This window comes from Bos grunniens, chromosome 18, assembly GCF_055505025.1.
Source record: "Bos grunniens cultivar Pamir isolate PY7600 chromosome 18, Bosgru_T2T1.0, whole genome shotgun sequence".
NCBI classification, from domain to species: Eukaryota; Metazoa; Chordata; class Mammalia; order Artiodactyla; family Bovidae; genus Bos; species Bos grunniens.
This window is the reverse complement of record NC_141182.1, coordinates 18,559,703-18,586,469: the sequence shown is the minus strand read 5'-3', so window position 1 is coordinate 18,586,469 and position 26,767 is coordinate 18,559,703.

Below are 26,767 nucleotides of genomic sequence, written 5' to 3'. Positions count from 1 at the left end.
AGCTCATTTAGAATTATATCCTCAAAGCTCATCTATGCTGTCACAAATGGCAAGATTTCAATCTTTTATATAGTCAAATAGTATTCCTCTATGTGTGTGTGTGTGTGTGTGTGTGTGTGTGTAGCTCACGTTTTCTTTATCCATTCAACCACCAACAGACACTCAGGTAGATTGTTTCCACATGTTGGCTGTTGTGAATAACGCTATGATGAACTTGGGGGTGCAGATAGCTCTTTGATATACTGATTTAATTTCCTTCAGATATATCCCTAGAAGTGGGGTTTCTTTCTAGATCAAATGATAGTATTTTATTTTTATTTTTTTTGGCCATGCTGTTCAGCTGGTGGGATCTTGGTTCCCTGACCAGGGGTTGAACCCAGGCCACAGCAGTGAAAGTACAGAGCCCTAACCACAGGAGCATCTGGGAATTCCCTATTTTAAATTTTTAAAATTAAATCTCTGTACTATTTTCTAAAATGGCTCTACCAATAGCAATTTTATTCTTATTTTTTCATTATTATACATCTATGCACTGAAAAGAACTCCCCTCATAGTTCAGTTGGTAAAGAATCTGCCTGTAAAGCAGGAGACCATGGTTCAATTCCCAGGTCAGGAAGATCCACTGGAGAAGGAATAGGCTACCCACTTCAGTATTCTTGGGCTTCCCTTGTGGTTCAGCTGGTAAAGAATCTACCTGCAATGTGGGAGACCTGGATTAGATCCCTGGGTTGCAAAGATCCCCTGGAGAAGTAGAAGATACTAAGAAGAGGTGGCAAGAATATACAGAAGAACTATACAAAAAAGATCTTCATGACCCAGCTAACCATGATGGTGTGATCACCCACCTAGAGACAGGCATCCTGGAATGTGAAGTCAAGTGGGCCTTTAGGAAGCATCACTACAAACAAAACTAGTAGAGGTGATGGAATTCCAGTTGAGCTATTTCAAATCCTAAAAGATGATGCTGTGAAAGTGTTGCACTCAATATACCAGCAAATTTGGAAAACTCAGCAGTGGCCACAAGACTGGAAAAGTCAGTTTTCATTCCAATCCCAAAGAAAGGCAATGCCAAAGAATGTTCAAACTCCCAAGCAATTGCATTCATCTCACACACTAGCAAAGTAATGCTCAAAATTCTCCAAGCCAGGCTTCAACAGTACATGAACCATGAACTTCCAGATGTTCAAGCTGGATTTAGAAGAGGCAGAGGAACCAGAGATCAAATTGCCAACATCTGTTGGATCATTGAAAAAACAAGAGAGTTGCAGAAAAACATCTATTTCTGCTTTATTGACTATGCCAAAGCCTTTGACCGTGTGGATCACAATAAACTGTGAAAAATTCTTCAAGAGATGGGAATACCAGACCATCTGACCTGCCTCCTGAGAAATCTGTATGCAGGTCAAGAAGCAATAGGTAGAACTGGACATGGAACAGCAGACTGGTTCCAAATCGGGAAAGGAGTACATCAAGGCTGTATATTATCACCCTGCTTATTTAACTTCTATGCAGAGTACATCATGCGAAATGCCTGGCTGGATGAAGCACAAGCTAGAATCAAGATTGCTGGGGAGAAATATCAATAACCTCAGATATGGAGATGACACCACCATTATGGCAGAAAGTGAAGAACTAAAGAACCTCTTGATGAAAGTGAAAGAAGAGAGTGAAAAAGTTGGCTTAAAACTCAACATTCAGAAAAGTAAGATCATGGCATCTGGTCCCATCACTTCATGGCAAATAGATGGGGAAACAATGGAAACAGTGAGAGACTGTAGTTTTTTGAACTCTAAAATCACTGCAGATGGTGACTGCAGCCATTAAATTAAAAGACACTTGCTCCTTGGAAGAAAAGTTATGACCAACCTAGACAGCATATTGAAAAGCAGAGACATTACTTTGCCAAAAAAGGTCCATCTAGTCAAAGCTATGGTTTTTCCAGTAGTCATGTATGGTTGTGAGAGTTGGACTACAAAGAAAGCTAAGTGCCAAAGAATTGATACTTTTAAACTGTGGTGTTGGAGAAGACTCTTGAGAGTTCCTTGGACTGCAAGGAGATCCAATCAGTCAATCCTAAAGGAAATCAGTTCTGAATATTCATTGGAAGGACTGATGCTGACACTGAAACTCCAATACTCTGGCCACCTGATCTAAAGAACTGACTCATTGGAAAAGATCCTGCTGCTGGGCAAGATTGAGGGCAGGAGAAGGGGACGACAGAGGATGAGATGGTTAGCTGGCATCACCGACTCGATGGACATGAGTTTGAGCAAGCACCGGGAGTTGGTGAAGGACAGGGAAGCCAGGCGTGCTGCAGTCCATGGGGTTGCAAAGAGTCAATTCACACAACTGAGTGACAGAATTGAACTGAACTGAAGCACTGAAAAATCTTTTTCACAGAAAGAAGTGGATGGGCATGGAAGGAATTTTGTTAAAATCAGTGTTACTCAGTTCTTTAAAGTCCTTTTGAGTCATCTGCCAATATCATGTGATAATGCAATTAGGATGGTTAATGTTAAAAAGTGTTGGTGAGGATATGGAGAAATTGGAACACTTATGTTGGTGGGAAATAAAGTATAAAATGCAACTACTGTGAAAAACAGCATAGTAATTCCTCATAAAATTAAAAATTGAACTATAAAACCATGTGACCCAGTACTTCCATTTCTGGATACATACCCAAAAGCATTGAAAGCAGGGTCTCAGAGAGATGTTTGTGCACCTATGCTCCATAGCAGCATTATTCACAATAGGGGAAAAGGAGGAACATTTCCACTGATGAATGAAGGGATAAGCAAAACGTGGTATTTGTATATACATGGAATGTTATTCAGCTTTAAAAAGTAAGGAAATTCTGACACATGCTATAACATGGATCAAGGTTGAGGATGTTATGCTGAGTGAAATAAGCCAGCCACTAAAGGACTCCGAGAAGGCAACGGCAACCCACTCCAGTACTCTTGCCTGGAAAATCCCATGGACGGAAGAGCCTGGTAGGCTGCAGTCCATTGGGTTGCTCAGAGTCAGATACGACTGAATGACTTCACTTTCACTTTTCACTTTCATGCATTGGAGAAGGAAATGACAATCCACTCCAGTATTCTTGCCTGGAGAATCCCAGGGATAGCGGAGCCTGGTGGGCTGCCGTCTATGGGGTTGCACAGAGTCAGACATGACTGAAGCGACTTAGCAGCAGCAAAGGATTAATACTGTATGATTTCACTTAGTGTGAGGCAACTAGAGTACTCAAGATCACGGAGACAGAAAGCGGAATAGTGGTTGTCAGGGGCTGGGAGAGTGGGCCGGGGAGTGAGTGCTTAATGCACACAAATTTTCAGTTTTACAAGGTGAAGAAAGTTCTGGAGATGGATAGAGGTAATGGAAGCACAGCAATATGAATGTACTTAGTGCCACCAAACCACAGCCTTAAAAATGGCTAGGATGGTAATCACATGTATATTTTACCAAGTTTTTTTTTTAATTTAAAATCATATAATAGATTATTATCAAAAAGTATTTTTCTTATTCTCTCACTGGATTAGGTCCTCAGTTCTGTGGGATTTTCCTCTTTTGTAAAAGGATTTCTTACTCTGTCCTTAGACCCTGTCACCTCCTCAGTTCCTGGAATATATATCAAAAAGGCTTTACCAAAACTTATCAAATGAGAACTAATTTTACCTGGTTCTCCTTCACTTGGAGACAACTTGTATAACCCAATATGCTCAGAAACAATTGGGAAAATGGCAGTGCTGGTAATTTAAACACAGCTTTGCTAATATTTTTCTTGAAAAATAAAAACACTTTTATCTTCTACGATAAATATATTTTCATGAAAAGCTGGAAGATGCTGATTGAGCTCATTTAATTTCTAGACACTTCACCATTTACTGTAATTGGCCAAATCAGTCCTTATTGTCAAAACAATCAGCGAAATCACTCTTCATTTCTGTCAGAAACTTTCCTACCCTCTTCAGCTGTAAATCCCTGAGAAAAATCAACAGGAGCCCAAATTGCTCATGTCCAAACAGTGTTTCACTCTTAACAGAAATCTGACAAGACGAGAAAGCCAACGGCATAGGATGGGTTTAACGTGCCTTGGTTTAAAAGGCTTCAAAGGTGTTCTATTTCAAATAAGATACCCTGACTGTTCCTGCCACCCACACCCCAGGCTTACCAGTGCCAGTGCCAGGCCCCATTGTAATTCTGGAGGGTGGGGAGTGGGCCTTTCCTTTGTACAGTGGGCTTTAGGGCTTTAGAGCAACCGTGAGAGAGGGGAGGAGAAGGAAGGCCCAAGGGAGAGGGAACTGGGCATCCTTGTTCTCTAGAGCCTCCCTCCCTCACTTTGTCAGTCCAGGAGGTGGAGACCACTCAGAGGATGTGCACTTACAGGGACTCAGCCCCAAACCTGCTGTTTACCCATCTTCACCACAGCAGTCAATGACTCAGCATCCACCAGTTGCTCAGCCAAGAACCTGGGGGTCATCCTGGAGTCCTTTCCACTCCCCACACCCTTTATCCCACCCATCAAGTTCTGCCACCTTACTTCCAAAATATATCCCAGGGACTTCCTTGGTGTTAGGGGAAACACACTGACTGAAACTATCCACCCTGGCCAGGCAACATAGTAAACATCTGCATGAGTTATTTTTCCACAGGAGATCCTAGTAAGGAACATGGAACTAATAAGCCACCACCAACCAGAAGAGTTCAGGAAAGGTCAACAGGAGACACCGTGTGTCCTAGCGCCTCCCAGAATCCCTCTCGCTGGCAGCCATCTTGGCTGAGGGCACCACCAGGAAGGACCCTGAGTCAGAATGACTGGCCAAAGACAACCTGGAAACTAATCCCATCACCATAAAACACGAGACAGCTGACCACATGGCAGGGCAGTCCTCCTGGGTTCCCTTACCCTGCTCCTCTCCACCCGGGTGCCCCTTCCCAATAAAGTCTCTTGCTTTGTCAACACATGTGTCTCCTTAGAGACATTTCTGAGTGTTAGACAAGATCCTCCTTTCGAGCCCTGGAAGGGGTCCCCTTTCCTTCAACAGTGGTCCAGTGGTTACGACTCCACACTTTCAATGCAGGTGTCCTGGGCTCTATTCTGGGTCAGGGAACTAAGATCCTAGATGCCAGCATGGCAGGAAAATAAAGGTGAAAATCCGATTTACATCCTTAAGTGCCTAGAACAGTGCCTGGTGCCTGTCAAGAGCTCAAGATGTGTGTTGAGCATGAATGAAGCTTCATGGTTGCCAGCTACGTGAATGTATCTAATGCCACTGAATTGTACACTTAAAAATGGCAAAGGGTGATATTTGTGTTATGTTTATTTTTGTTGTTGTTCAGTCACTCAGTTGTGTCTGACTCTTTGTGAGAGCATGGACTGCAGAGTGCCAGGCTTCCCTGTCCTTCACTATCTCCTGGAGTTTGCTCAAACTCATGTCCACTGAGTCGGTGATGCCATCCAACCTTTTCATTCTGTCGCCTTCTTCTTATCCTGCCCTCAATCTTTCCCAGCATAAGGGTCTTCTAATGAGTCATGGTGGCCAAAGTATTGGAGCTTCAGCTTCAGAATCAATCTTTCTAGTAAATATGTTTATTTTACCTCCTGCCAGTGCAGGAGATATAGAGACATGGGTTTGATTCCTGGGTCAGGAAGATCCCCTGGAGGAAGACATGGTCATCCACTCCAGTATTCTTGCTGGAGAATCCCATGGACAGAGGAGCCTGGAGGGCTACAGTACATAGGGTCGCAATGAACTGGACATGACTGAAGTGACTTAGCATGTACCACAATAAAAATGCACACTGATGTCACATGATACATATTTGATAACTTACTTAGTTACCAAAAAAAAAAAAAAAAGAATGAATGAAGCCAAATTCCAGTATCCAAAGAGTGGTTATGCATTTGGAGAGTGGGGAGCCTTGGATAGCAGCTTTCTGGAGCTTATTACAGGACACTCACCTTTTCACTACCTTTCATTGGCAGGCATGCACACCTTCTCTGAGGAGGTTAATGGAGGTGGGGCCTGGGAATCCCAGGAGACCTGTGCAGTGGTTGAAATGCCTGAGAATTCTACCTTCTTCACATAGTACTTCAGGGGTGCAACCTGGACACATTGGGTTTGTCAGTCTTCCAAGGACAGAGTCTCCACAGCTGATCAATACTGTGTCTCAAGTAAGTTATCTGAACTTCCTGTGCTTCCCAATAAATGTCGACAGTCAGAGAAGCTCTCTTTCAGAATTGGTGTGAGGATTGGGTGGGATAAAGTACGTAAAATGCTTAGAAGAGTGCCCACCTCTACATAGTAATTGCTATACAACTGTGTGTTAGTCACTCAGTTGTGCCCAACTCTTTGTGACCCCATAGACTGTAGCCACCAAGCTCCTCTGTTCATGGAATTCTCCAGGCAATTCTCCAGCCCACTGGAGTGGGCTGCCATTCCCTTCTCCAGGAGATCTTCCCAACCCAGGGATCGAACTCAGGTTTCCTGCCTTGCAGGCAAATTCTTTACCGTCTGAGCCACCAGGGAAGCTATTATTAATCTCTTTTTATTATCCATCCTGTTAGCTAAAAATAACTATTCATGCCCTTTCTCCACCCCCCCTCCATTTCCATTCTTCAAAACGTATCTTAAATCCATTTACTTTTTCTTCTAAAGGTTCTCAAGTTTTGCCTTTTACACTGATGTATTTAGCCTGTTCAAAGATATAATGAATTTCTCTCCATTTCCGTATGGACTACTAGCACCATTGCTGAATAGCTTGTTATGTCCCTGTCGATCTACTTGGGCAGCACCGTCATTCATCAAGTTTCTATGACCATGAAGGTCTGTTTCTGGACTCTGATCCATTGGCCAGGCATTACTGATTTCCTTCCTCCTCATCCCTTATGTGTAACCCATCAGCAAATCCCTCCTACGTCTAAAACACCTCTTGAATCCACCTTTTCGACTTATGCCATCATTTCCTAGCGGGACACTTGTGATGGCTCCCATCTGCTCCTCCTCCCCACTTCCACTCTGCAGCCCCCCACCCTTGGCTATTCTTCTTATTGCTGCTCAAGAGACCCAATCCCCTTTTAAAATGACAAAATGTTTGATTCATACAAAAACATAAAGGACCATGTGTGGAGGTTATGAACCATGGTCACAAAAAACCTTGTGAACCCATTTACTCTCTTTTAGATTCTTTTTCCATTAGAAATTGTTTTGAGGAGAGTTGACATCTTGATGATATTGACTATCCTGTCAATAGCATCATATAGTTATCCTTTAAAGAAATGAGATATAATTGACACATAACATTGTATTAGTTTTAGGTGTACAGTATAAAAATATGATAAGTGTATCTATTGTGAAGTGATTACCACAGTAAGTTTAGTTAGCATCCATCACCATATATAGTTACAAAACTCCTTTTCTTGTGATGAAAGCATTTTAAGATTTACTCTCTTAGCAACTTTCAAACATACAATGTCACCTTAAAAAAATACACAACTTAAGGGTTGAGAATTGTGTTTAATTTGGCGGGTTTTCTGAGGACTTCAGCCCAGACCTGCCTTTCAGATACCTCTGAAGGACTGCCAGGATATATAAGCATTTTTGCAACAAAAACAAGGTAGTCAGAACTTCAGAAATTCAGTTCAGTCGCTCAGTCGTGTCTGACTCCATGAACCACAGCACGCCAGGCCTCCCTGTCCATCACCAACTCCCGGAGTTTACCCAAACTCATGTCCATTGAGTCGGTGATGCCATCCAGCCATCTCATCCTCTGTTGTCTCCTTCTCCTCCTGCCCTCAATCTTTCCAGCATCAGGGTCTTTTCCAATGAGTTAACTCTTCGCATCAGGTGGCCAAAGTATTGGAGTTTCAGCTTCAACATCAGTCCTTCCAATGAACACCCAGGACTGATCTCTTTTAGGATGGACTGGTTGGATCTCCTTGCAGTCCAAGGGACTCTCAAGAGTCTTCTCCAACACCAGTTCAAAAGCATCAATTCTTCGACTCAGCTTTTTTCACAGTCCAACTCTCACATCCATACGTGACTACTGGAAAAACCATAGCCTTGACTAGATGGACCTTTGTTGGCAAAGTAATATCTCTGCTTTTTAACATGCTATCTAGGTTGGTCATAACTTTCTTCCCAAGGAATAAGCGTCTTTTAATTTCATGGCTGCAATCACCATCTGCAGTGATTTTGGAGCCCAGAAAAATAAAGTCTGACACTGTTTCCCCATCTATTTCCTATGAAGTGATGGGACCGGATGCCATGATCTTCGTTTTCTGAATGTTGAGCTTTAAGCCAACTTTTCCACTCTCCTCTTTCATTTTCATCAAGAGGCTTTTTAGTTCCTCTTCACTTTCTGGCATAAGGTGTCATCTGCATATCTGAGGTTATTGATGTTTCTCCCGGCAATCTTGATTCCAGCTTGTGCTTCTTCCAGTCCAGTGTTTCTCATGATGTACTCTGCATATGAGTTAAATAAGCAGGGTGACAATATACAGCCTTGATGTACTCCTTTTCCTATTTGGAACCAGTCTGTTGTTCCATGTCCAGTTCTAACTGTTGCTTCCTAACCTGCATATAGGTTTCTCAAGAGGCAGGTCAGGTGATCTGGTATTCCCATCTCTTTCAGAATTTTCCACAGTTTATTGTGATTCACACAAAGTGGCATAGTCAATAAAGCAGAAATAGATGTTTTTCTAGAACTCTCTTGCTTTTTCCATGATCCAGAGGATGTTGGCAATTTGATCTCTGGTTCCTCTGCCTTTTCTAAAACCAGCTTGAACATCTGGAAGTTCACGGTTCACGTATTGCTGAAGCCTGGCTTGGAGAATTTTAAACATTACTTTACTAGTGTGTGAGATGAGTGCAATTGTGTGGTCGTTTGAGCATTCTTTGGCATTGCCTTTCTTTGGGATTGGAATGAAAACTGACCTTTTCCAGTTTTCCAAATTTGCTGGCATATTGAGTGCAGCACTTTCACAGCATCATCTTTCAGGATTTGGAATAGCTCAACTGGAATTCCATCACCTCCACTAGCTTTGTTTGTAGTGATGCTTTCTAAGGCCCACTTGACTTTACATTCCAGGATGTCTGGCTCTAGGCTAGTGATCACATCATCGTGATTATCTGGGTCATGGAGATCTTTTTTGTACAGTTCTTCTGTGTATTCTTGCCACTTCTTCTTAATATCTTCTGCTTCTGTTAGGTCCATACCATTTCTGTCCTGTATAAAGCCCATTTTTGCATGAAATGTTCCCTTGGTATCTCTAATTTTCTTGAAGAGATCTCTAGTCTTTTCCATTCTGTTGTTTTCCTCTATTTCTTTGCACTGATCATGAGGAAGGGTTCCTTATCTCTCCTTGCTATTCTTTGAAACTCTGTATTCAGATGGAAATATCTTTCCTTTTCTCCTTTGCTTTTTGGTTCTCTTCTTTTCACAGCTATTTGTAAGGCCTCCTCAGACAGCCATTTTGCTTTTTTGCATTTCTTTTCCATGGGGATGGTCTTGATCCCTGTCTCCTGTACAATGTCACGAACCTCGGTCCATAGTTCATCAGGCACTCTGTCTATCAGATCTAGTCCCTTAAATCTATTTCTCACTTCCACTGTATAATCATAAGGGATTTGATTTAGGTCATACCTGAATGGTCTAGTGGTTTTCCCTACTTTCTCCAATTTAAGTCTGAATTTGGCAATAAGGAGTTCATGATCTGAGCCACAGTCAGCTCCCAGTCTTGTTTTTGCAGACTGTATAGAGAGGAAAGTTATGATCAACCTAGATAGCATATTCAAAAACAGAGACATTACTTTGCTAACAAACGTCCATCTAGTCAAGGCTATGGTTTTTCCAGTAGTCATGTATGGATGTGAGAATTGGACTGTGAAGAAAGCTGAGCGCCAAAGAATTGATGCTTTGGAGAAGACTCTTGAGAGTCCCTTGGACTTCAAGGAGATCTAACCAGTCCATTCTAAAGGAGATCAGTCCTGGGTATTCTTTGGAAGGAATGATGCTAAAGCTGAAACTCCAGTACTTTGGCCACCTCATAAGAAGAGTTGACTCATTGGAAAAGGCTCTGATGCTGGGAGGGATTGGGGGCAGGAGGAGAAGGGGACGACAGAGGATGAGATGGCTAGATGGCATCACTGACTTGATGGACATGAGTTTGAGTGAACTCCAGGAGTTGGTGATGGACAGGAAGGCCTGGCGTGCTGCAGTTCATGGGGTCGCAAAGAGTTGGACACGATTGAGCGACTGAACTGAACTGAACTGATAGAGCTTCTCCATCTTTGGCTGCAAAGAATATAATCAATCTGATTTCAGTGTTGACCATCTCCTGATGTCCATGTGTAGAGTCTTCTCTTGTGTTGTTGGAAGAGGGTGTTTGCTATGACCAGTGTGTTCTCTTGGCAAAACTCTACTAGCCTTTGCCCTGCTTCATTCCGTACTTCAAGGCCAAATTTGCCTGTTACTCCAGATGTTTCTTGACTTCCTACTTTTGCATTCCAGTCCCCTGTAATGAAAAAGACATCTTTTTTGGGTGTTAGTTCTAAAAGGTCTTGCAGGTAGAACCGTTCATTCAGTCTCTACTGTACAGCACAGGGAACTCTGCTCAGTAATAATATGTAGAGAGGAATTTGAAAAAGAATACGTGTATGTGTATAACTGAATCACCTCTGCTGTACACCTGAAACTAACACAACATTGTTAATCAACTATACTCCAGTATAAAATAAAAAGTTTTTTTTAAAAACATCATTCAGTATCTGTCTTCTTGTGTTTGACATTTCGCTTAACATAATGACCTCAAGCTCCATACATGTTCTCACAAATGGCAGGATTTCCTTCTTTTTTGTGGCTGAATAATATTGCATTATATACGTGCATCATTCGCATTTTCTTTATCTATTCATCCATCATTGGACATTTAGTTTGTTTCCATGTCTTGGCTATTGTAAATAATGCTGCATTGAACGTGAGGGTGCGGGTATCTTTTCTGAATGATTTCATTTTCTTTGCATAAGTACCCAGAAATGGAATTGCTGGATCATAGATAGTTCTATTTTTAATTTTTTGAGGAACCTGCATACTGTTTTCCATAGTGGCTACATTCCAGCAACAGTGCACCGGGTTCCCTTTTCTCCACATAGTTGTCAATACTTACCTCCTGACTTTTCAATAGAAGGCATCCTAACAGGCATGAGGTGATATCTCGCTGTAGTTTTGACTTGCATTTCCCTGATGTTGAGTGACGCTGACCACCTTTTCATGTACTATTCTTTCCCCACTGTATACTCTTGGCTTCTCTGCCATAAATTAATTGACTGTACATGTGCAGGTTTATTTCTGGAACTTCTTTAATGATTGGTCTTTTTTCCATGCTGTAGGTTTAAGAGAGAGTTTTTTAAATGTATGTTAGATCTCCTCCCTTTTCTGCTTATAACTTGATAATGACCTTTCCCCTGCCCTTAAAAGAAAGCCTGAATTCCTTACCTGCATATACACACCCTGGCCCTGACTACTTCAACTTTGTTCTAAATCTAGCACCCTCACGCAGAACTGGACAGTCTCATGAGCTTCTGGCCAGTCCCTCTTGTTTATTACCTTAGGGAAGTTGCAATCACCATCAGTGTTTACCCTCTACTACGAAGCCTTCGTACCTAAAGGTCCCACCCGCTGTCTATCTATCATTCAGCTCAAATCTCTCTCTTGCAAAGAGACTTATTTTTTGAAAATCCTACTCAGAGTCATCCAATTATGCCCTTTTACAGGCAGAGAGAGTGCCCTGTTCTTTTACCATCCAACTCTTGACGGTTGCTTAGTTCATTTATGTGTGTGCTTGCCTAATGTCTGGTTCCCCTAACAGCCTGCAACTCCCCTGAGGGACCTTGGCTCTGGTTCACCAAGGCATCTGGTGTATTGTTTAGCACATAATAGATACTCAATAAATGCTTGTTAAAGGAAGAAAGGGAAGAAGAGAGGAAGGGAGGGAAGGACTTCCATCCCATAGATAGGAAAGAAGCAATAAAGGGCATTAGGAGTAAAAAAGGGCCGGATTTTAAAAAGGTAGTAATGGGCCTTTTTGGTTACAACTTTAAAAAATTACATCATTAATATAATGTAGAATGCATTTTAGTGGTTGAAGATTCAAATGATACAGAAATATAAGAAATTTAGGTTTCCTTTTACCATCCCGTCTTCAAACTTACTTCTCATCTCAAGGGTAAGCACTATTTATTGCTAGTTTGGCAAATATCTTAACACATCTATACACATGTAGACTTTTCTTTTTTAAAATCATGAATAGAACCATAACTTAATAGTTCTTGTGTGAAACCTTTCTCCTTGGCAGAAACCTTCCTTGTTACTAACAATGTTATTGCATTACTATGGTCTGTTCTCATCCCTTTTTACTGCAAGTCAGTAAGAGGAAGTTCCAAGGAAAGAGGATGGATATCTGTCTGATTACTCTGCTCTTATACACTGGCCTACAGGGCTGATCAAGGCTCCAGCTGATTCAGTTCCTGATGAGGGCTCTCTGCTTGGATTGCAGACAGCTGCCTTCTCACTGTGTCCTCCTAAGGCTGTTCCTGGGTGTGTGTGTGTGCACGTGCACACAGGTGTTTGTTTGCACAGGGAGGCACTAGGGGGAAGATGGGTGGGTAGCGGTGAGACAGAGAGAGAAAGAGGGAGGGAGAGAGGGAGGGAGGACCCTCTGATCTCTCTTCTCATAAGGACACTAATCCCATAGGAACAGGGCCCCATCCTTATAATCTCATTTAAACTCAGTTACCTCCTTAAAAGACCTTCCTCCAAATACACCCACAATTGGGGTCAGGGCTTCAATATGTGAATTCAATATATGAATTTGGGAGAGACATGAACGTTCAACCTATAACACGGCGGAATATTATTCAGCCTTAAAAAGGAAGGGAATTATGACACATGCTAAAACATGGATGAGCTTTGAGGACATTATACTAAGTCAAATATGCTAGTCACAAAGGGATAAACATTATATGATTCCAGTTGTTTGAAATACCTAGAGGAGTCAAAATTATAGAGGTAGAAAGTAGAAAGAGTTATGGTGATGAATGGTAGTGATGGTTGCATAATAATATAAATGTATTTTTTAAATCTTTTTAGTTTTTAAAATTTTTAAATTATTTTTTCTTCATTTACTTTTTATTTTTTGAATGTACTTTTAATACCTCTAAATTGATTGAGGTGGTAAATTTTATGCATATTTTACCAAAAATTAAAAAAAAAACTCTCACTGAAAGCATGTATATTCTCTTGTATTTGGAGTGCTGAAGGAATAAAAGGTTAAAGTTTTAAAAAGGAAAAAGATCTTACAGATGAATTTAGAATAGTTCTAGGAAGGTAGAGTTCACAATCTATACCAATTGATTCATTCATTAGTCAGAAGCCGGGCTGCAAAAAATTGGGTAGAAAAGTTACAGTGGAAGGCTCGGAGGGTGGCCTAACAAATCCTTTATTGTGCAGGGATTCAGAGGGGTTTTGTAAAGCTGCAGGTGTTGGACAAGTTCTGGAGCCAATATCTTGTGATAGTTGATTGGAGTCATATCCTGACACACAAGTAAGAAAGGTGAAACCTCTGAAAATATCAGGGATAGATTCTTTAACACCCTATTTGTTTGTTTGTTTTTAATGGATTTTAAATTGTATTGAACTACACATCGAATTTACTATTTTGACCATCTTTAGCTGTGTAGTCCTGTCCCATTTAAGGACATTCTCATTGTTGTGCAAACTTCTCATCTTGCCAAACTGAAACTCTGTACCTATTAAATAGTAACTCACTCTCCCCCAGTTCCTAGCAACCACCATTTTACCTTCTACCTCTATGGTTTTGACTCTAGGCTCCTCGTATTAATGCACTCACAGAGTATTGGTCCTTTTGCGACTGATCATTTCACTCAGCACAACAAACTCAAGGTTCATTGATTTTGTAGCATACATCAGACTCTCCTTCCTTTTTAAGAGTGAGTAATATTCCACTGTATGTATATACCCCATTTTGTTGATCCATTCATTACCATTTGTTAACTAGACAACCATCTGAGAAGCCTCAGATTTCTCTAAAGACAAACAATATGGGAAGAAACATAGCTACTCGGTGACCATCAGAGCAAGTGGAGGAAATGGACGAAAGGTAGCTTCCACACAAAAATGTGGGTCAGAACCTCACTCTGTCTTCCTTCTTTTGCTCTTTAAATCTTTGGCTTATTCTTGTCATTCTGCTTTCATTCTCTGCCCACATACTGTTCAGTAATGTAAAGATGGAAATTATTACTTTTTAAAAATTATTTATTTATTTATTGGCCTGGAGTAGGAAATGGCAACCCACTCCAGTATTCTTGCCTGGAAAATTCCATGGGCCGAGGAGCCTGGGTGGCTACAGTCCATGGGGTTGCAGAGTCGGACACGACTGAGTGACTGTCACTTGGCTGTGATGGGTTTTTATTGCTGCCTGTGGACTTTCTCTAGTTGTGGTGATCGGGGGTTACCCTTTGTTGTAATGCAGGGGTGTCCCTTTGCAGTGGCTTCTCTTCTTGCAGAGCACAGACTCTAGAGCACAGGGGCTTCAGTAGTTGTAGCTCGTGGGCTCAGCAGTTGTGGTTCCCAGGCTCTAGAGCACAGGCTCAACAGTTGCAGCACACAGGCTTAGTTGCTCCATCCTCTAATCCTCTCAGACCAGAGGTCAAACTCATGTTTCCTGCATTGACAGGTGGTTTCTTTACCACTAAGCCACCAGGGAAGCCCCAAAGAATTGCTTTTATGTTAACCTTTTCCCCCTTCTAGGTTTATGAGTGTGTGTGAGTGTGTGTGTGTGTGGTAATTTCTGGATATGATATTAATAGCTGGTTACAAGTAGCTTTCTCAATAGCCAATACCACCCCCCCCCAAAAAAAAAGCATCTCAGTGTATTTTCATGTTGCTTTGTTGGGTGGTCACTCCCCATTATTCCCCATTCCATAGCCAAAACAAGTAAAACATCCCTTTCAGAGACAAGAACAACAGTTTTAAAATAAAAGACCTAAGGACTTCTTTGAAAGTCAGTGTAACCATCAGTTCAGTTCAGTTCAGTCGCTCAGTCCTATCCGACTCTTTGCAACCCCATGAACTGCAGCACGCCAGGCCTCCCTGTCCATCACCAACTCCCGGAGTTCACTCAGACTCTCTTCCATCGAGTCAGTGATGCCATCCAGCCATCTCATCCTCTGTAACCATAGACATGAGCAATACCAGCCTGATTCACTGTGTGATGTGATTCACAGAAAGGGAAATAATGTTCAGGGTAGAACGTGCATTTAGGTGTCTGTGCCAGAAGGAAAGCTTAACTGCAATGCCCAGGCAATCCATGCAGCCTGCCTGATCCCTCTTTTTTTCTTCAGCTCAGAAGGAAAGAACTCCTTCTTTTCCAAATAACCCAAGTTTGGGGGATTTAAGATGGTCACAAAATCTTTGACATTCCTTACATCAAGAGGTCAGTCTGCATCCCATTCTCTTGCGTCTGGGTTCTCTCTACTATTGCTTTCACCTCAGAATACAGCAAAAATGAATCCATGCTCAGCAAGATAAGGCTGTAAACCAATAACTAACTTTAGGGATTTCATCCAAGCCTATTTATCTGGATCGTTTGCTGGATGGACTCTCTCATCAGGACCTCCATCAAGGTTGGTCGTCTGGGAAAACACCTTGCCTATTGAACAGCAGTTTTACTTATTGAAACTTGCTTTCAGACCTTTGCTTTGTTGTGTTCACCAATCCTAAAATGGTGTCATACTATGTCACGATATTTGCCCGATTTCAACTGATTCCTTTCTTGAAAGACCTGCTTTGAACTACCTAAGTATAGACCCCAGCGCTTTAAGTTTCCTTTTCTCACCACCCCCTACTCAGATTGTCAAGATCATGTTCTCCGTCACTGCAACAAGTCTAGCAAAGTTAGCTTTGCTTGATAGCAGGTTTCCTGGTCATCTTTGGAGATGCTGACAGTCTACAAGGTAAGAACTGTTTTGTGAAACGAGTTTCAGTTTCATGTATGTGCATATGTATGTGTCTGTGTTTACTGGAAAGTGATGTAAAACGTATTGCAACTGTAGGTGGTGGTAAAAATGATTGAAAGTCGCCTTCCGCTACTAGAATAAATGTTCTTCTCTGCCTTATCCCCCAATGTTTTGAAGAGTTTCTGGCACACAGATACTGGCTGAATGAAAGAATGGATGGAAGAACTATCTGATTGAAAAAAACGAAAGACAAAGGAAACAAAAGAAAAGGAGGGAGGGGAAAGGAGTGACAGAAGACAGGGAAAGGAAAAAGTAACAAGGAGAAGAAAGAGGAAAAGTCATAGGAAGTGGAAAAAACTGGACAAAGCAGTGCGTGGCCTGCGCCTCCCCGCCGGCAGGGGCGCTGGTGGCCGCTTTGCGGCCCCAGGGAGGTTCCGATGGGCGGGGCCGCAGGCAGGCGGGGCAAGGTGGGAGCAGAGAAGCTGGAGGGAAGGAGGCACGCGGAGGCTGCTTGAGGGAGCCTTGAAGCACCCTATGGCCAGGTCAGCGGCCTCCGAGGGCAGGCAGGTCTGGCTCGACCACACTGCAGCCCAGCCCCGGCGTGCCAGTGACCTCGAGGATAGGAGGCCCAAGCGGGGTAGTGCCTCAGAACCTCGGTTTTCCACTCCTTGGTGGCCTCAGTTTCCCCATTTGGGAAGTGGGTAGATGGGCGCGACGCGTTGCCTCGGAGCGAACTTGGAAGCTCCAGCAGCGCCTCCTTTTACACTCCTGGCTGATCCTCTCGACTTCTTGCCTTGGCCAGCCCTTACCTGGTGCAGGCTGGTGCTGTCTGAATCAGCCTTTCCTCGGCCTGCTGCCTCTTTACCTCTTTAGCAGAATTCCTCCTACTAACCTGTTGTGTCTGTCTCCATTCATTCCTTCCTCCCACATTTGAGGCAGCAAATTTGGCGAGGACACCAGGCTTCTGGTGTCAGGCCAGTCATGAGCCTGGGTGGATCACTTGTGCTGTGTGACCCTAGTTGAGTTCCTTTACCTCGCTATGTCTCTATTTTTTTCATACCTAAAAAATAGAATAGTAACAGAACTTACCTGTAGGGTTTTTTGATATTTAAAGAAGTTAGTATGGATAGAGTTTTCAGGAGATGTCCTCCTGTTTCACCCCTAGCCTCATGCCTCTGCTTCCTTGTTCATTACCTCACAGTTGTGATTTTGCTTCTGTGATTTAATTACTCTTTTCACTGCTTAATGTTTGTTAATGAATTTTTCCCAGGACAGTGCTCTTATCTTTGTTCACCTTGTATCCCTTGATCTAGGTTGATATCTGCGTGGAGTCTGAAGCCAGCGCTGGCTGGGCTACAAGAGCAGTCAAGACAGTTCTGCCCTAGGTCTGAAAGAGGCATTTGAACAAAGATAGCAGGGTCAACTTGTTTGGGAGCTCGTGCCTGGGGAAAATCAGTTCAGGTCAATATTACTCATGTAGGAACTGGATCTTGAAAGCCCCAAACTGGCGTTTACTCTTTTGGGTCATCTTTGTATTTCAGTTTTTTCCCAGTCCCAGGAAAGTAGAGGCCAAGACCAGTTGTTTTGCAAGATAAATGCCTCCTGCTATAGCTCTTTTGTGATGGAGAAATGAGACGTGAGGCCACCCACAGTTCAGTGTTGGCTTTCAAATACTGCCCTCACTGTTGAGAATGATGGAATCCCCTGCGCTTACATTTGAGTACATACCAATAACTTCTAGGGGGAGGTGTCATTTTCAGCATTAAGAGTCTTTTACCTCTTTAAATTTACTCCTGAGTATTTTATTCTTTTTGATGTTATTTTCAATGGGATTGTATTCTTTTCTTTTCACATTGTTCATTGTTAGTATATAGAAGTGCAACTTTTTTTTCTTTTGCAAGTTGATTTTATACCCTGAAACTTAGCTGAATTTGTTTATTAATTCTAACAGGTTTTTTTTTGTTGTTGTTGTTCAATACTTATGAGGTTTTCTGTGTTTAAGATGATGCCATCAACAAACATAATTTTACTTCTTCTCATCAAATTTGTTGCCTTATTTTCTTTTTATTGTCCAATTGCTGTGGCTAGGACTTCTCGGACTGTGTTGAATAGAAGTGATGAAAATGGGTATATTTGTCTTGTTCCTGATCTTGGAGGAAAAGTTTACAGTCTTACGACTGAACATGATGTTAGCTGTGGGACTTTCATTTATAGCTTTTGTTTTGTTTAAGTTGTTGATGTTGTTCAGTCGCTAAGTCGTGTCTGATTCTTTGTGACCCCATGAACAGCAGAACGCCAGGCTTCCCTGTCCTTCACTATCTCCCTGAGTTTTCTCAAACTCATGTCCATTGAGTCAGTGATGCCATCGAACCATCTTATCCTCTATCACCCGCTTCTCCTCTTGCCCTCAGTCTTTCCCAGTATCATGGTCCTTTCCAGTGAGTCGGCTCTTTGCATCAGGTGGCCAAAGAATTGGAGCTTCAACTTCAGCATCAGTCCTTCCAAAGGATAGTCAGGGTTGATTTCTTTTAGGATTGACTGGTTTGATTTCTTTTGCGGTCCAAGGGACTCTCAAGAGTGTTTTCCAACACCACAGCTCAAAAGCATCAATTCTTTGGTGCTCAGCCTTCTTTATGGTCCACCTCTCACATCCGTACATGACTACTGGAAAAACGATAGCTTTGGCTATATGGACTATTGTCAGCAAAGATTGAGGTAGTTTTTCCATTTTGTGGGTGTTTTTTTTTATCATGAAAGTGTGTTGAATTTTGTCAAATGCTTTTTGTATCAGTTGAGATGATCATGTGGATTCTTCCTTCATTCTGTTACTGTGGTGTAATATTTTCCTATGTTGACCCATCCTTATATTGAAGGAATGAATCCCACTTGGGTATGGTATATAATTCTTTTAATGTGCTGCTGAATTCTGTTTGTTCATATTTTGTTGAGGAGTTTTGCATCAATATCCATAAAGGACATTGGTCTGTAGTTGTTTTTTTTTTTCCTTGTAGTGTCTTTGTCTGACTTTGGTACTAGGGTAATGCTGGTCTTATGGAGTCAATGAGGAGAAATTTGGTGGAATTCACCACTGAAGCCATCTGGTCACAGGTTGTTCTTTGCGGAGGTTTTAAATTACTGATTCAATCTCCTTACTGCTTAGTTACAGGTCAACTCAGATTTCTTTGTTTATGATTCAGTCTTGGTAGGTTATATGTTTCCAGGAGTTAATTCCTTTCATGTTGGTTATCGAGTTTGTGGTGTATAATTATTCATAGTACTCAGATTTTTTATTTGTATGAAACTAGTAGCAATGTGCATTTCATATTTGATTTTAAGTTTTTTTGTGTATTATCTCTCTCTTTTTAAAATCCAGCTAAGGGTTTGTCAGTTTTGTTGACCTTTTTGAGGAACCAGCTCTTGGTTTCATTAACTTTTCAAGTCCTTATTTTATTTATCTCTGACCTACTGTTTATTATTTCCTTCATTTTGCTAGCTTCAGGTTATTTGTCCTTTTTTTCCTAGTTCCTTAAGTTGTAAAGTTTGGTTGTTGATTTAAAATCTTTTTAAATGCATTTATAGCTATAATTGTTTCTCTTAGCAACCATACTGTATCTCCAAAGTTTTGGTAAGTTATATTTTCATTTGCCTCAAGATATATTCTATTTTTCTTTGTGATTCCTTCTTTGATCTCTGGTTGTTTAGAAGTGTGTATTTCTACATGTTTGTGGATTTTCCAGTTTTCCTTCTGTTATTGATGTTTTATTCCACTGTTATCAGAATTACTATGATTTCAATGTCTTTAGTTTTATTAAGACTTATTTTGTGGTCTAATATGATTTATTCTTGAGACTGTTCAATGTGCACTTGAAAAATGTATGTTCTGCTACTGCAGGGTGGAATTTTCTGTAGTGGTTGATTTCTCTTAAGCCTTCTTAAATCTATCAGTCAGTCAGTCAGTTCAGTCGCTCAGTCGTGTCCGACTCTGCGACCCCATGAATTGCAGCACACCAGGCCTCCCTGTCCATCACCATCTCCCGGAGTTCACTCAGACTCACGTCCATCGAGTCAGTGATGCCATCCAGCCATCTCATCCTCTGTCATCCCCTTCTCCTCCTGCCCCCAATCCCTCCCAGCATCAGAGTCTCAGTGAGTCAACTCTTCTTATGAGGTGGCCAAAGTACTGGAGTTTCAGCTTTAGCATCATTCCTTCCAAAGAACACCCAGGGCTGATCTCCTTCAGAATGGACTGGTTGGATCTCCTTGCAGTCCAAGGGACTCTCAAGAGTCTTCTCCAACACCACAGTTCAAAAGCATCAATTCTTCAGTGCTCGGCTTTCTTCACAGTCCAACTCTCACATCCATACATGACCACTGGAAAAACCATAGCCTTGACTAGACAGACCTTTGTTAGCAAAGTAATGTCTCTGCTTTTCAATATGCTATCTCAAATCTATAAGTTCCCTCAATTTTTAAAAAAGTATTTTGTTACTGTTGAAGCAGATCCTCTGTCCTCTAGAGTTTCCTGAAGCCTAGATTGTGCCAGTTGCATCCTGTGGTGTCATTTAGCCTGTCTTTCTGCCTCTTGTATTTCCTGTATGTTGCATGCAAGTCTAGAGGTGTGGCATGATTTGGGTTCTTTTTTGGCAATATAATTCCATAGGTGATGTTCACTTTTGAGAAGTACTCAGTGCCTAGTGGTCTTTCTGTTTATATTGTTAGCAACTATTTATCTTTGTCTAGGTCCATTAATTCATTGGCTGTTATAAGATGTTGATAACCAATTCTATTATTCTCTCATTTATTAACTGTACAAATTCTGTAATACCCCTTATAAACTGTTTGTTTATTCTATTATGAGATACAGTTCCAATTGGAGAGAAAAATCATTTATCGTAGTAGCTTATAATATGAAAATATACAACATTAAATTTACATATTAGTTGTAAGAAAGATCCTTAATTCCAGATATAAAAAAGAAAAATTGGGGACTTTCCTGGTGGCCCAGTGGTTAAGAATCCACCTGCCAATCCAGGGGACATGAGTTTGATCCCTGGTCCAGAAGATCCCACATGCCATGAAGTAACTAAGCCTGTGCACTGCAACTCCTGAGCCCACACTCTAGAGCCAGGGAGCTACAGCTACTGAGCCTGTGTGTCTGGAATACGTGCTCCACAGTAAGAGAAGCCACTGCAGTGAAAAGCCCACTCACACAATGAACAGTAGCCCCCACTCACTGCAATTGGAGAAAGCCCACATGCAGCAGTGAAGACCCAGTGCAGCCAAAAATAAAGAAATAAAATTTTTAAAAAGGAAAATTGTAAGTCTTACATTTGAAAAAAAAAAAGTAGCTGATGGTGATAATTGACCTTAAATAGTCAGTTAGACAGATAAATAATCAAAGACTATTTCAGCTGTTGGGGTTCCCAGGTGACGCTGGTGATAAAGAACCTGCCTGCTCACCAATACAGGAGGCATTAGAAATGCAGGTTTGATCCTTGGGTAGGGAAGATCCCCTGGAGGAGGGCATGGCAACCCACTCCAATATTCTTGCCTGGAGAACCTCAAGGATAGAGGAGCCTGGTGGGCATACAGTTCATAGGGTCTCAAAGAGTAGGGCACGACTGAAGCAACTTAGCACATACATTTCAGCTGTTAAGAAGGATGGGATGGGTCTGGTATGTTTTAGAAAGGCCCACTAGAAAAAGCTTAAAATGAAACGTTTCGGCACTGTATGTGTGTGTGTGAACCATCTTGTACCCCAATAATACTGGAAAATGAAATGCTACCATATGGGAATCACCTTTCCTAGGTGGAATCCCTAATGGTTTGGAACCAGATAGAATAAAAACGCATAAGTAAAAATTTCCTTAAGTCTATCAGCTTGACTTGCTTGAAGTTTCTGAATTATCTCAGAATATACGTTTGGCAGAGAATACTTCTGTGTATCTAAGAGAGTATTTGCTTTAATATGCTGTATTTTGTTCTTTGGTCATATATTTTCTTTCATCATTTCAATAGAATACATTAATTACCTAGCCCTTGGGGAGGTGAAAGGTATAAATTGTTACGGAATTGATTGAGGAGCTTCCCAGTTGGTGCAGTGGGAAAGAATCCGACTGCCAATCCTAGAGACGCAGGTTCCATCCCTGTGTTGGGAAGATCCCCTGGAGGGGGATATGGCAACCCACTTCAGTATTCTTGCCTTGGTGATCCCATGGACAGAGGAGCCTGGCGGGCTACAGTCCATGGGATCCCAGAGAGTCGGGCACGACTGAGCAACTGAAAACACACTGACATGGGATTGCTTGGTGACCATTAAGCCCCAGTATTTCTGTGGAGTTGCTTAGCAATGCTTCTCATCTTGCTGACAGTTTTGTTAGTCAGATTTCCCTGTGATCATATGCTGATAACTCCTGGAGAAGGAAATAGCAACCCACTCGAGTACTCTTGCCTGAAAAATCCCATGGACAGAGGAGCCTGGTAGGCTACAGTCCATTGGGTCACAAAGAGTCGGACAAGACTGAGTGACTTCACTTTCAATTTTTTATATGCTGATAACCAGGAAGTAGCTGAGGGATCAGGCTATGTTGTGGTTTTTATGTGGCATTTGTTGTTGTTCAGTCACTTAGTCACATTCAGTCCTTTGCAACCTCATGGACTGTAGCCTGCCAGGCTCCTCTGTCCATGGGATTCTCCAGGCAAGAATACTGAAGTGGGTTGCCATTTCCTTTTCCAGAGGATCTTCCTGATCCAGGGATCAAACCCGCGCCTCTTGTGTCTCCTGCATTGGCAGGCAGATTCTCTTCCACTGAGGAAGCCCTTATTTCATAATAATGGTTCATTCGTTTTGACAGATGTGCCATACAAGTGTAAGATGTTAGTAATAGGAGAAACTAGGTATAAGTTATATAGGAGCTATCTTATACAGGTACCCTCTTTACAGTTTTTCTGAAAATCTACAACTGTTGTAAAAATATGAAGTTTATTTTAAAAAGGTGTGTGTACGTGTGATAGCAGATGTTGATGAGTGACAAGAAGAAAAATAAAACCAAGTCAGAGGGGCAGGGCGTACAGATAATGGGGAAGGTGAAGGAGGGCCCTGCAGAGAAGGTGACAGTGGACACAGCTCTGGATGGGAGCAAGGGAGCTGCCCGCATGGGTTTCGGGGGTGTGTGTTCAGGACAGGGGAAACAGCAAGGGGCAAGGCCCTGGCACGAGAGAACACGTAGGAGGCATGCTGGCTGCCGCTGGCGGAGCCTGGGGAGGACAGGTCAGACAGGCGGTGGACGCAAGCTGGGGAGGGGGCTGGGCCTCAGGAACCTTCTAAGTCCTGGTCAGGACTTTGGCATCAACTCGGGGCCAGATGCAGGCGGAGCCGCGGACCTGGCCTTCTTCCCTGTGGCAGAGATCCCACATCACAGTGGCCTGCCTTTCACAGGCTTTGAAAGCTACCACTTGAGGGCATCGTTAGGCTTTCGAGCAGGGGTTGGAAAACTACAGCTTTAGGGCCAAATCCTCTCCCACCCGTTTTTGTACAAAATTCTACCAAGTAAGCCCATATCTTTTCCCTCTCTCCCATCAGCAAAGTTGTTTCATACATTCGAAGTACAGTTTGTAAGTGTTTTGTCACATTCTGTACTCTATCCCGGATCCTCCTGACTTCCTAAATGCAAAATTTGCATATATTATCCTTTATCCTTTATCCTGTATTCAGTGGGTTTTGACAAATGCATTAAGTGTCATGTATCTTGCAGAATAATTTCACTGCCTGGAAAAAAACTCTGTGCTTCACCTTCTCAGCTCCTTTCCTTCCTGTCAAGCCCCTGGCAATCTCCAATCCTTTCCCCATCTTTACAGTTTTGCCTTTTCCAGAATGTCTTAATAATTGGAATAGTACATTATGGAGCCTGTTTAGATTGGCTGCTTTGACTTAGCAATATGCATTTAAGATTCCTCAAAGTCTTTTTGTGGCTTGATAGCTAATTTCTCTATTGCTTAAAAGTATTTGTATGAATGTACCAGTTTTTTTATTCACCTATTGAAGGGCCTCTTGGTCGCATCCAGTTTTGGGGCAATTATGAATAAAGCTGCTATAAACATTTGTGTGGATATTTTTATGTGAACTGATTTTCAAATCAGTTGGGTGTGATTGATAACTTGCATGATAACACGGTTTAGCTGTACACTGACCCTGCTTTTTAGAGTGTCATGGAAGGAACCAATGACTTCTTGGTCCTTTTAACAGTGCCATGTTACTAGGTACTCTCTTCTATTTCTAGCAGCTTCATTGAAATTTCTCTAGAGGAGTGTTAAAATTCAAATTGTTTTCAGTGAAATTTGAAATTATGATGGAACTTCCAAGAGTAGATTCTTAAAAATCTTTTTAATTTTAAAATTTATTCCCAGTGGGTCCTATGCTGAGAACTTAATAGATCAGCTGTCTAATAAGTTGAGTAATTGAGATACAACAGTAAAAAGTTAAAAATAATTGTACTAGCATTTCTAGAGGCCTTGGGAGTGACATGTACTTCTAATTTGAAATTGGGAGGGAAGTGTTTCAACAGACTCTGTCTTCATAGATGTATAAGGTGCTCTCTGTGTAAAGACATCAGAATCTACATGATTTCTGACTGGCGCTAAGACCTGAAACACATTGAAACCTATTGATGTTAAAGAAGGAAAAAAATGAAGCAATAAAGAGGCTTGGATTTTTCCTGTTTTATTGATGTACAATTATTAATGTATAATATTGTTATGTAATACTATACTGCACATATTTAAAACGTACAATTTGAGTTTTGACATATGGATGTCAGAGCAGCACGATAAAGATAATGAATACACCTATTACTTTCCAAAGTTGCCTCACTCCTCCTTGTGTTCCCCTTTCTCCATGCACCAACTGATTTTTCACTTTTATTATTATAGATTAGTTTGGACTTTATATAAATTTATATATTATTATATATAATTTACATAAATTCTTTAAATTGAATTGTACAGAATGTAGTAGTCCCCCCTTATCTGAAGTTTTCCTTTCTGTGGCTTCAGCTACCTATAGTCAATCAGAGTTCAAAAGTATTAAATGGAAATATTTCTGGAAAGTTCCAGAAATAAACCATGCATAAATTTTAAATTACTTGCCATTCTTAGTAGCGTGATGAAATCTCTCACTGTCATATTCTGTGTTCCCTGGGATCCCCAACCATCAATATCTCGCACCTCCATTAGCCAGAATCAACAGAAGCAGATTATTCTCATTTTTACTTATCAGAAGGTCAGGGGTAGCCTGATGCTGTGTTACAAGGCCTACGTCATCCACCTCACTTTATCTCATCATGCAGACATATTATCATCTCACATCATCACGAGAAGGGGAGTACAGTACAATAAGATATTTCAAGAAAAAGGTCACTTTCAAATAGTTTTCATTGCAGTGGTTATAATTAATCTGTATTATTACTATTGTAATCTCTGTGTCTAATTTATAAACTAAACATAGATATATATATTTAGGAAAAACATGGTATATATAGGGGTTGGTGCTATCTGAGGTTTCAGGCATCCACAGCGGGTCTTGGAATGTATCCCCTGTAGATAAGAGTAGACTACTGTATATTTTTTTGGAGCAGAAGTTTCTGATTTCATTCAGCATAATTATTTTGAGATTCTTCCATGTCAGGTAGATCAGTACTTTCTTTTTTTAAAACAGATTTATTTATTTGTCTGCATTGGGTCTTGGTTGCATCATGCGGAATCTTTCGTTGTAGTGCGTGGACTTCCCAGTTGCGGCACACGGGCTCTGGAGTACACAGGTTCAATGGCTGCAGCACGCGGGCTCTCTAGTTGTGGTGTGTGGTAGTACTTTGTTTCTTTATTGCTAGGTAGTTCTCTATTTTATGGTGCTGTGGCCTGGATCGTATCCCCTATAATTCATATGTTGAAGCCTTAACCCCCCAACGTGACTGCAGTGTGAGACAGACAGGGCTTTTAGGATGTGATTAAAGGCTAAATGAGATCAAAAGGATGGGGTCCTAATCCAATAGGATTGGTGGCCTTATAAGAAGAGGAACAGAGAGAGAGACATTTCTCTCCATGTGCATGCACCCAGGAAGGCCATGTGAAGACACAGCAAGAAGGTGACCATCTGTAAGCCAGGAGGAGAGAACTCAACCGTGCTGACATCCTGATCCCAGACTTTGAACTTCCAGAACTTTGATAAAATAAATTTCTGTTGTTTTAGCCACCCAGATTACAATATTTTGTTATGGCAGCCTGAGCAAGCTAAGACATATGGATATACTACAGTTTGTTTTTTTCATTCACATGGATATTTGATGGATATTTCCAGGTTTTGGCTGTTACAAATACAGCTGCTGAGAACAGTTGTGTATAAGTCTTTGCGTGGACATTTGCTATCATTTTTATTGATTAAAAATTTAGGTGTGGACTGGCCTGGTGTGGTTTTACTTTTTAGAAACTACCAAATCATTTTCTGAGGTGATTATACCATTTTATGTTCCCACCAGCAGCACACTAGAGTTCTCATTTCTCCACATTAGGCTTGAGGTTTGAAGTTTGAATTGCTCTTGCTTAGATGTGTGAAGGAAGACTCTTCACCTGCTGTAAACGGCCAGGAGAGGCGTCCCAGCACTGTGCAGCCTTCTCCCTCCTACTCCTTATGTTCTTAAATGAGAAACTTTTCTGTGTATGTGAATTTAGTTTCC